The 10,959-nt window shown below is 42.9% G+C and overlaps 1 non-coding gene across 1 annotated transcript; it reads left to right on the top strand.

Annotated features, from left to right (window-relative positions):
- Window positions 1–10,622: 10,622 nt before the first annotated feature.
- TRNAY-GUA (transfer RNA tyrosine (anticodon GUA)) lies at window positions 10,623–10,712 on the top strand. The gene is given in 2 exon segments: window positions 10,623–10,659; window positions 10,677–10,712. It is a non-coding gene; the product is annotated as a tRNA-Tyr (tRNA).
- The last annotated feature ends 247 nt before the right edge of the window (window positions 10,713–10,959 follow it).

The raw sequence follows: 10,959 nt of genomic DNA, 5'->3' as shown, positions 1-10,959 counted from the left end.
TGCTTTGGTTTTGTAAGGTGTAATTTTTATCTAGCCTTTCACACATTAGCTTGTTTCATTAATGCTGATTTGCCTACAAAATGAGTCAGTTGAAAATGTATTAATTTCTGCATTTTGCATATAAATTGCATTATACGTGCATACATGAATACTAGTACAGAGGTTGAAAAACTGATACAATTCTTAGAAAAGTAAAATCTGATGTTACCCATTTTCCTTTAGTAATGCTTCTTTTCAAAATAATTTTTTTGTGGGAAAAGCTCTTTAAGAAAAAAAGTTGGGTTTTTTGACCTCATGCCTAATCTAAATATTTCATTGAACACGTAGGACCTTTGAATTTGAGAGATTTCTAAACCATGCATGTTTCATATATTTGAGACCAAAATTCAAGACTTGAATTTTTTTTTTTTCTTTTTCCAAAGATGTCATGAAGAAGATGTAGAAAAATGCTGACCAAGTCAGCATTTAAGATACCTTGCAATCTGTGATTTGAAATGTTGGTCAAAGTGTATTTCAAAGCAAAATTTTAATGTGTGCATGGAATATTCAAGTATGAATAGTACAATTTGGAAGAACTATGCTTTTGAAAATTTGTCAATACTCTAAAATGAACATATTGACAACTATCTAAATTATCTCTATGGTTTTCCCACCAGCTACATGTGGTACTTTGTTTCACAAATTGGCTTTAATCAAGACTTCTGAGCCTAGAAACAAGCCATAAAACCCATCTGCAAAACTTTTGTGTTACTTCTTCCTGTATTTACTGAAAGGCTTTAATTCCAAGTGTGCTAGCATTAAAGCATTCTTTAAAATTATGGGTGTAAATACACTGTTAATTTTGATTGCATGTCATATCATGAAGAATTGAAAATTATCCTTCAGAAGATTTGTGTTTCAAAAGCTTAAATGATTAATGCTAAGCTAGAAATTTGCTCATCTTTATTAATACAGTCAGTACTTATCATCTTAGCCAAAAACAGTACTGAATGTATGAAGCAACAAAGTTAAGTGTGCTTTCCAAGTGTTTTCATTTTACTTCTACACTTAATTGTACAGTCTTAATATCTGTCTAAATTTTTATTTTGGATTGGAGTTGTTTTATTTGGGTTGTTATTTGTTGTTTGTTTGGTTTGTCTCAGTTTTTTCGTATGCATGTTCACAGCAAATCTGTTGTAACATCACTATAAAACCCCATCTTCCTGTCACCATAAAACTTCAAAATACAATCTTATCCCTAGGGCCAGGGTGAGAGTGAACCTTGGATATTCATCAGCATGTGTAGCAAGTTATGGAAGCTGCTTTTGGTATTCCAAAGTCAATTCAAACACCTTATACTGTCTGCAGAAGTTAATTGAAATCATGTTGCTTTGCTTGATGTAGAGGCTTTGATATATGTTGGCTTCTACTGGCTTGTGTAGTTTTGAGTATTTATTACTTAGAAATGGATAAAGAAAAGTAGGTGTTTAGATTCACAGTAGACTTGATGGCCAAGCTGACATTGCAGAAACCCTGTTGCTGCAGCTGGTTTGAAATGGATTATTTGGATTTGAATTACTGAAATTGATGTATATTGGGTTATTCTGAACATCTGTTAACACAGAGGACTTAGGCTTCAGTGTAAGCATGACCTCTCTTGCAGTAACTTGCAGGCACTTTAAGAGGTTTTAGAAAAGACTGTTATTTGTTCTGTTACTGCAAAACATTGATTATGAGATAGCTGCACAGACTTGTGTTTGGACTTCATCCACCTCTGTTTTTAAAAGACTGCCTAATTTTGTTTTCTGCTGGAAATAATACTTCTAGTGGCTTGTCTTGCTGGTAGCAAATCTAATTTCACTTCTAAAGTGATCCTGTAGGTCTGGACTGGGTCTGTGCTGTTTGGAAACTCATATTCAATAAGTGAAAAATTAAAAGAAAGATGGCAGATGGAAGGAAGTCACTAGAAATTATAAGAAGGTTTAAATGGTGCTGTGGTTCTTATTAGCCAACAGTCTGTGGAGTCTGGCTGGATGCAAAGTACAGTCACTTCCCACAAGGCATACTTCAAGTGCAACTTCTTTCAGAATAAGAAAACTTGATTTTATGGGCTACTTTGTCAAGTCACTGTACAAGATTTTCTTTAAAATGAAGTTTCTTTTAGATTGTCACATTGTTGTGTAAATGTAGAGCAATACTTGCCAGACTCTACCTCCTGATCTTAAATTCTCCTTTCCCACATGCATTTGTGCCGCCGCTGTGAATCCTCAGGAGGTCTTCTGACACTGGGCTGCCTTTCCTGTTTGCTTTTCATCTGTCTCTTGAACTTTTAGTCTATATCCTTTTTACCATGGATATTTTTGCAAGTTTATTGTCCTCTATTTATACTGTGCCTCTTAGAGACAGTAAGAGGCAACAAATAATTGAATTTCACACAAATTAAACTGACGTGTAAGAAAACCTTATTGCAAGCACAGAAACTTTTTATGGCACAGAAAGGAATGGAGGGAGATTGCTGGGAGATGGGAGTATTTACCTGCATATCCAGAAGAGAAGAAGATGCCTAGGGATTTATCAGTGTTTATAAAAATTCACATTGTTGTTTGGTAGGCAACCATGTTTTATGTTCTTCCATCTCCATGGTGGAAATTTAGAGGCTGCAGTGGCTCACTCCAAATCTGGAGATTTCCCTGAGATCCACCTTTGTTTTCTCCTAGGAACAGAAGCTGCCAAATATATACATTTCAACCCCATGGGAGAGAAGGGGTGAGACCTTACCACACATTGCCCCATGATGATGTAGGTTTTGTGGCAGTGAGAAAAAAGTCAAAACACACAGAAAAAGCAAGAGCCTAACTTAAAACATGTGGGGAATGAAATAACTAATTTCTATTTGTATGCTTAAATCTGCCCAAGCGTTGCTCAGTGCATACCAAATCCTACACCTGATCACTGCACATACTAGAACACTACTCCTTTCTCCACTGTGTCTTCTTTAGAATAAGGCCCTTCCTGTCTTCCTAAGACAGATGCTGGAAATAACAATTATTTTTGCAGGCAGCAAAGAGGGATGCAGAAAATAAAGGTCAAGAGTACCTACTTCTTTTGGCTTTCAAAATAAGAAAAGTCAAGGCACGGTACAATGGAAAAAACTGAATGCCACTATTTTTTTCTTTGTTCCCTTTGTTTTTCCTAACTGTAACCACTTCTTTACCCTGCCACATTCACCAACATTTTTTTTTGTTTATTTTCTTCCCTGAATTCAACATCAGCTGAGCTGGCCCATTCCCTCCTTAGTCTGGTCACTTTGGACTCTCAGGTCTCCATTAAGTCAGCAGCCCAAAAATTCCCAGTTGTCTATTGCCACTGTGAAAATAACCTTTTGTTATTTGACATTTTGTTTCTTTCCAACCCGAACTCTGAGGTTCTACATTGTAAACTCTCATAAACTCCCACCTTTTCACAAACTCAGAAAATACATTTACAGTAACTGAAGACCTTTCACGTACACCTGTTCTGCCTGGAGAAGTGGAGCCAGGATGGAGGTATGCAGTCTTTTGGATCTGTAAGCACCCTCTGATCTCTCTTCTCTTGCTGGAATTCTGCAGAGCATGGGAACAACACTGCCTTGGACAAAGAGGCAAACTACTGTTATGCAAGCAGCAGGGGCCAGCACCTCTGGGAGTGCTGGTTGTGATCCTGGCAGATTTCTCTGTGTGGTTCCTATTTTTGTAATTAGTATTGGGAGTCTTGTTGCTAATTTGGAAAGCTGGCAATCAAAACACTGGTCTTTTTATAAAGTAGTTTTGATTTCTGGGTAGAAAGTCAAGCAAGTGCTTTTCATCTATCACCAGGATACTATTGAATTTAGGCTGAATCTAGGCTTGCCTGAATCTAGCTCAGGCAGTTGCCAGGACACTGTTACTGCTGCCTGCCTGTCAGTTGGCTCAGTCTGGCTCTGATAGCTTTAGTCCCTTTCTTTAGGAGTAATTGTTTACTCCTGGAGTTGATAAATATTTAAGAACTAAATTGACTTCTCTTGCATTTCTAGTAATGACTTGCTAGGGTGTAATTCTAAAACTGCAGGGTAATGCTGGTACCTGATTAACAGGTGACTTGCATATGTCCCCTTTGGTCTCCAGAGTTGTAAATATATTGGTGAAATACTTTTTTAAAAACACTGCATACTTGACCAGAACTAGTAAAATTATTTCTCCATAATTTCCAAAATAAACAAGTGGAATTTGAGAAATTAAAAAGGTTGTTAACTGAGATAAATATTATAATCTAATCTTGCTGTGGTATCATTACTAATTATTGTGAGACTTGATAGCAAGATGATAGGTAATGTCTGAATGTAAACTCAAGAATGTTTTTCCCTCTTTCATTGATTCAAGGCTGTTCCACTTTCAGCCCCTAAAAATTAATATTTGCCTGTACAGTGCCTCATTTAAGTGAATGCTCATGCCATTGAAACTATAGGGGATGTGATTGCCAAATGAAATTTGTCTCTTTAAAGGAATGCTGTCAATCAGTCTAGCTGCCACTGTACTTTGCACAGCAGATGAGGTGAGGCTCAGGGCTTGGTTTCAAAGTGACAGCATCCATCTGAGCTGTGCAATGACACCATTTCCCTGCACTCTGTGCAAGAGGATCCTAGTGTTGGTCTCTGGCAGGACTATATCCCTGGAGGTGCTTTACTGATCTTCAGAGCCTGGGAACTGTGGTTGTTTTTTTCAGTCCAAGGCTTGATTTCAAGGTCATCTCAGAATTCTTTCAATAGTTGTACAGCCTCCTTGATAAGCTGATAAAGGCTGCTAGGCTGCTTTGGAAACATGGAAGATGTTTCGCATGCATGATTGTCAGGAAGGTTAATGCACCAGAATAAATTCTGAGCCCATACAGATACAATAGATTATTTTGGTATTTTTGTGATATGGTAGCCTCTAAGCCTTTTGTTTCCACCCTCCCTACTCTAGCATGAATACTGTCAATGCAGTAAAGTAAAATTCATGAAATCATAAAGTACATGCATTTCTTCTGTGTCTGAACACAGACTAATTGAATTAGGCAAAGGTAACAGTATTTCTTCCCCTCTGCAAGAGGCTGTGTAAATAGGTTGAGTCAAAGTGCCCAGAACTTGCTAACTCTTCAGAGTGAAGGGGCTGATCCTTTAAGACTTAACATTTTAGGAGAATGTTATAAGAAGCATTTAGAGAGAAGTCCAACAAAATCAGATCAGCCATGAACAGAATATTGTCTTTCAGAATCTTTGATACCAAGCAGAAAAAGAAAAGAATAAAACAAGAACAAGTATGACTGAAGGCACATAGCAAGTTGAAATTATTCTGAACTGCAGCTTCCCTGAACTGGCTGTGACATGACTGGAGTACAGATGACAGGCTGGAATCTTCAGTACTGAGACACAGAACAGATGCAGATAATAAGGTGCTGTCATATAAAAAACTATTTTAATTTAAAAGAGTATCTGGTGTGTATCCTTAATTGGGAATTTCTCCAAACATGAAGAGGAAGCTCTTCATTGGGAATTTCTCCAAACATGAAGAGGAAGCTCAGCCCCACCAAGATGATGCAAGGAAGAACACCTTGACTGCTGAGTGCTGGTGCTGTGACATTGAATCGAGACCAAGTCAAGCAGCTGGGCTGAAGACTTGATGGATACACGTGGTTTGATTGACATATTTGGTGTTTCAGCCAGAGCTGAGCTCTGAAGGTTCCAGTCATTGGAGCAGCTGGTAATAAAGCACTGAAAACTACTATAGGGAGAATACCTGGTAAAAGATCTGTGAAGTCACCTACTCTGAGCTTTTTCTTTATTTTACAAATAATCAAGTATTTCTTTTACTGTATAGATCTTAGTTCTGTGAGACCAGCAGCAATTGGTTGGGAAACTGTTTGCTGAGGAAATAAGCCTCTTGTTTTCCACACTTAAAAAAACTTGATTCTTGATTTTACTTTGTAGGATTTTTTCTAGGTTCTTCTCTCATACTAAGAAATAAGTTGCCTGCCTTGTTGATTATTTGTGCTGAGAATCATCTTCACAAAGACTCTGGCTTCCTCTGTTGTAAGGTTTCCAAACAACCTACGGAGAGAACATTTAAGACAGACTGATTATTCTTAACTTCAAGTCAGTGATGTTAAGCCCTGTGCCTCCCAGGGAACATCCATGTACTGCTTCATTGTCCAGAGAAACGTTAAATTGGCTGCCTGAATTCACAATGAGATTCCAGTGCATAGCAGCAAAGAATTACAAACTTCTACATGTGACTTCAGACTTTTTCTCTCATTTCCTTGTGACAAGAGGTAGTGGGATCATGACTGGTATTTTTTATTCACTAAAGGAAAGGTTTTATCAGGAAACAGATGGAACTCTCACCAAATTGAATCAGTAAAAAATAGTATACATATAGACTTAATACATGGCCTTATAGTGTGGTACCTTCATCCACTGCAGCTTGGTGACATTTTTTGAAGAATCAGTTTTGCATGGGGAGGGATCTGTTGCCCAGCAGGAACAATCTGCTGCTAGTTAAGGTCATGATCAATGCCTAATAGAAGTTTTCCCCCTGCAGATCAGCAGGAAACTAAACAAGAAGGAATAAATAATGGAACAAATGGTAGAACAATTACTCTCTCTTCCAGGGCACTTTGCCCTTTGAATTATCTAGGTAAGAGCAAGTGTCCCTGTCTATGAAAATGTGCTGCCCACTGCCATTAATACTTGGGCAACACTACAAAACCCAAGCAAGATCCAAATGCCAACAGCTGATTCAAGTGTTTCGTTTTGATTTGTCAGGAGACTCAAATAACAGCTCCAAAGTAATGGGAAAGTGGCACAAAATGCCACTGGAAGTATGTCCATTGTGACTCATGAGCTATGATTTGCCTCCTCCTGACACCCTGAACCTGCAGCAATGTCTTTGCACCTGGTCACGTTTTTTGGATCTAGGCTGGAACTGGCCTGTCCTTTGTCACAAGGGAGTCTTGGGCAGGGCAAACCAAGGCAGAAAGCAGTTCTTGCACAATGGGACCCAGATATTGCTGGCTGGTGAGTGTCCTGTCATAAGCCTATGAAACTGAGTCTGGTGGCTTGTGGGCCATGACAGCTCAGATGGGGTGGGAGGGGAGGGGACAGTCCAAGTCCTGCTACAGAGACAGTGTCTGTTTGTGCCTACATTCTTAAAAGGTCTCTGAAGAGAGTAGTAGACCTCTGGCTTGGTTTTGTCAAGTTATTAGAAGCTACGAAGAGACAGAGAGAGGAGAATGCATCTCAATTTTTTTTTTAATCATGTAGGAGCAAAAGTAACTTTAAACATTAGACCTTGTCACACAGGACAGAAAGAAAGAAAGAAAGACGAAAGAAAGAAAGAAAGAAAGAAAGAAAGAAAGAAAGAAAGAAGAAAGAAAGAAAGAAAGAAAGAAGAAAGAAAGAAGAAATAAAGAAAGAAAGAAAGAAAGACAGAAAGAAGAAAGAAAGAAAGAAAGAACAGAAAGAAAGAAAGAAGAAAGAAAGAAGAAAGCAAGAAAGACATAGAAAGACAGAAAAAAAAAGAATCAAGAGAGAAAAAAAGAAAGAAGAAAGAGCAAAAAAGACAGAAAAACAGAGACAAAAGAAAGAGAAAAAGAAAGAAGAAAGAAAAGTGAGGCATGTATGTGCTTACTGGTGTACTTCAAGGAGAATGTTTACTGGATGTCATAACAAACTACATCTTTAGGCTATTATTCCTTTTAAAAACAGGACCATCAGTGCTTATTATTTTAGCAATTTGCTTCAGCTAATGCTTTCAGGATCTATTTCCTGCAAATTAGGATCACACGTGTTACTATGGAAATATACAAGAAGGCACCTATTTCGACAATAATATTTTTATTTCAGGCTCCTTTCACTGTGAATTAAATATAAATGAGTGCTAAAAGCTGCCATTTCATACTGTATGAGGCTGATGACACAAATCCTGTCTCAGGGTGTTTTTTATTACTTTTACATTACAGCTTTTGTAGTTCAAAGACTCCTGTCAGAGCTTTGATGTGGGGAAATCTGCTGCGTTGTCATCTCTGGATACTAAAAGAGCATCACAGGGAATGTAGGTTGGTGCTGAAGACCTATTAACAAAGACTACAAATAAAACCCTCAAGGATTTAAATTTCTTTGTGAAAGATGCAACGATTCTAGTTCGCCCTTGTAGCGGTGGGTTTGTGGAGAGGGTGAAATTGGGTTGTTGCTGGGTTTTTGCTGGATTTTTGCCCTCCCGTACGGTGGGGGCTGTGCCGCCGCCTGTAGTTCTCGCGTGCCCGTGCAGGGGGCGCTGCGAGCCCGGCGTTCCCGCCCGCAGGCAATGGGAACACTGACAGTGGCGTGGGGATGCACCGGAACACTGACACTGCCCTGGGGATGCACCGGGAACACTGACATTGCCCTGGGGATGTACTGGGAACACTGACAGGACCGCGGGGATGCACCGGAAGCACTGACAGTGGCGGGGGGATGTACCGGGAGCACTGACAGTGCCGTGGGAATGTACCGGGAACACTGAGAGTGGCGGGGGGATGTACCGGGAGCATTGACAGTGCCGTGGGAATGCACCGAGAGCACTGACAGTGTCGGGGGGATGTACCGGGAACACTGACAGTGGCGGGGGGTTGTACTGGGAGCACTGACAGTGCCGTGGGGATGCACCGGGAGCAGTGACAGTGGCGGGGGGATGTACCGGGAACACTGACAGTGGCGGGGGGCTGTACCGGGAGCACTGACAGTGCCGGGGGGATGTACCGGGAACACTGACAGTGCCCTGGGGATGTACGGACTCCATACACGGCTTAGTTTATTCAGATAACTTCTGTGTATTCCATCCTGGAGGACAACAGACTTCCCATGAGCCAGCGGTGTGCCCTGGTGCTCAAGAAGGCCAGTGGTGCCCTGGGATGCATTAGCAAGGACACTGCCAGCAGGGGGAGGGAGGTGATCCTGCCCCTTCACTGGGGGGGCCACATCTGGAGGGCTGTGTGCAGTTCTGGGTTCTTCCGGACAAGAGAGACAAGGAGCTTCTGCAGCAGGTCCAGCGGAGGGCTGCAGAGATGATTAAGGGAGTGGAGCACCTCTCTTTAAATACAATTTAAAGCATAACTGGAACATCTCATGTAGTGACAGGACAAAGGGGAATGGATTCAAACAGAAAGACAATAAGTTTAGGTTACATATTTGGAAAAAATGATCACCCTTTACTAAGGGTGGTAAGGCACTGGAACAGATTGCCTGGAGAAGTTGTGGATGCCCCATCCCTGAAAGTATTCCAGGCCAAGCTGGATGGAGTTTTGAGCAACTTGGTCCAGTGGAAGGTATCCCTGCCCATTGCGTGGGGGCTGGAACTTGATGATCTTTAAGGTCCCTTTCAACCCCAATCATTCAATAGTTCCAGCTAAAGACTTGTGTTGGGAAATACCTAGAACACACAGAGTTTCTGCTGGAATATAGCTTTTACTTCACGATGGTGACAGCTTCAGGAGGTCATTGCCTTTGTGGTGGTGGTGGTCAGCAAATTTCCTTAAGTAAACAATTTAAAAAAATGTATGTGGAAAGAAGATGATGGATAAGAAACCATTTGCTGGTTTTAGTGATGGAATAGTTTTACTTTGGACCACTAAAGTAAAAATCACATTGCAATTAATAAAAAGTGATGGTTTGTTCCTGTGACGGATGTGAGCACTCCAGTGTCAAGTGAACACCATGACTGAGCAGCTTTAAATGCTGTCCCTACCCTTTCTGGGTTGTTTTGACTGTGCAGCTGCCAACACCCGTCTTTAAAGCAGGTGCTCCCACCTTGCTCTCCTAGGAGCTGTGTGGGGTCCACGTGTCCATCAGCACAGCCACACGAGGATGAGATGCCGTGTTTCCACCAGAACGGAAGCTGTAGCCAGGTGGGGTTCAGCTTCTCCCAGGCAGCTAGTGACAGGATGACAGAACCCAGTCTTATGCCGTGCCAGGGTAAGTTTAGGTTAGACATTAGGAATTTTTTCACGGAAAGGGTGACTAAACATTGGAATGTGCTGCCCAGGGAGGTGGTGTATTCGCTGCCCGTGGAGGTTTTCAAGGAAGGACTGGATTTGGTGTTCAGCGCCGTGATGCAGTTGACGGTGGTGTTGTCATACGTTGGACTTGATGATCCGAGAGGTCTTTTCCAACCTGATTCTATCTGGGGGGGCCTCTTCCCAACAGTCCCGTGCCGTGGCAGGAGCAGGAGCCCGTAAGAGCACTGGCTGGCTGATGGGAAGCTTCGCTACCGTCTCCTAAGCATGCGAGCAAGGACAGGACCGGGTTTTTCGGCAAGGGAGGGAAGCGGGAAGCGCTGCCCTCGTCCGCCGGGACAGCTCGCCCCGGCGCGGGAGCGTGAGAAGCCGAGAGCGCCGCGCCCCCTGCGCTGACCGACCTGCGGGCAGCAGGGCCCGGGGTGCAGGAGCCGCCGATGCCAGTTTGGGCCTCTCGCAGTTCCATGTGTCCGTCCCGGGCGCGTCTCCGTGCTCCAGCCGCTCTCGGAAAGAGAAATCCAACACCAATTACAACGCACGTCACCAGCGACAGCCGGAAAAAAGGATTTAAGTCCAAAAGTAGAGAACTCAGGCAGCTCCCTTCGATAGCTCAGCTGGTAGAGCGGAGGACTGTAGAGGCGCGGCCCGCGGGAATCCTTAGGTCGCTGGTTCGATTCCGGCTCGAAGGAGACGCTCGGTTTTGCCGCGCGGGGGCGGCCCCACCGTTACTTTCTCACTCTTTTGCCGTCGGGAGCCGCCGCCGTTGCCGCCGGCGCGGGGGCGGCTCGCGGGCGCTCGCGGCGGGGCGTTGCGACGGGGCCGCCCCGCTCCCCCCGCCCCGGCCCCGTCACATCGCCCGCCCGCCGGCGCGAGGCCCCGCCCCCTCCCGCCCGGCGCGCGGAGCCGCGTGCGGTCGGCGGCGGCCAATGGGGCGTC

This window comes from Serinus canaria, chromosome 2 (genome assembly GCF_022539315.1).
Source record: "Serinus canaria isolate serCan28SL12 chromosome 2, serCan2020, whole genome shotgun sequence".
Classification (NCBI taxonomy): domain Eukaryota; kingdom Metazoa; phylum Chordata; class Aves; order Passeriformes; family Fringillidae; genus Serinus; species Serinus canaria.
This window is presented reverse-complemented; position numbering and strand designations above follow the sequence as displayed.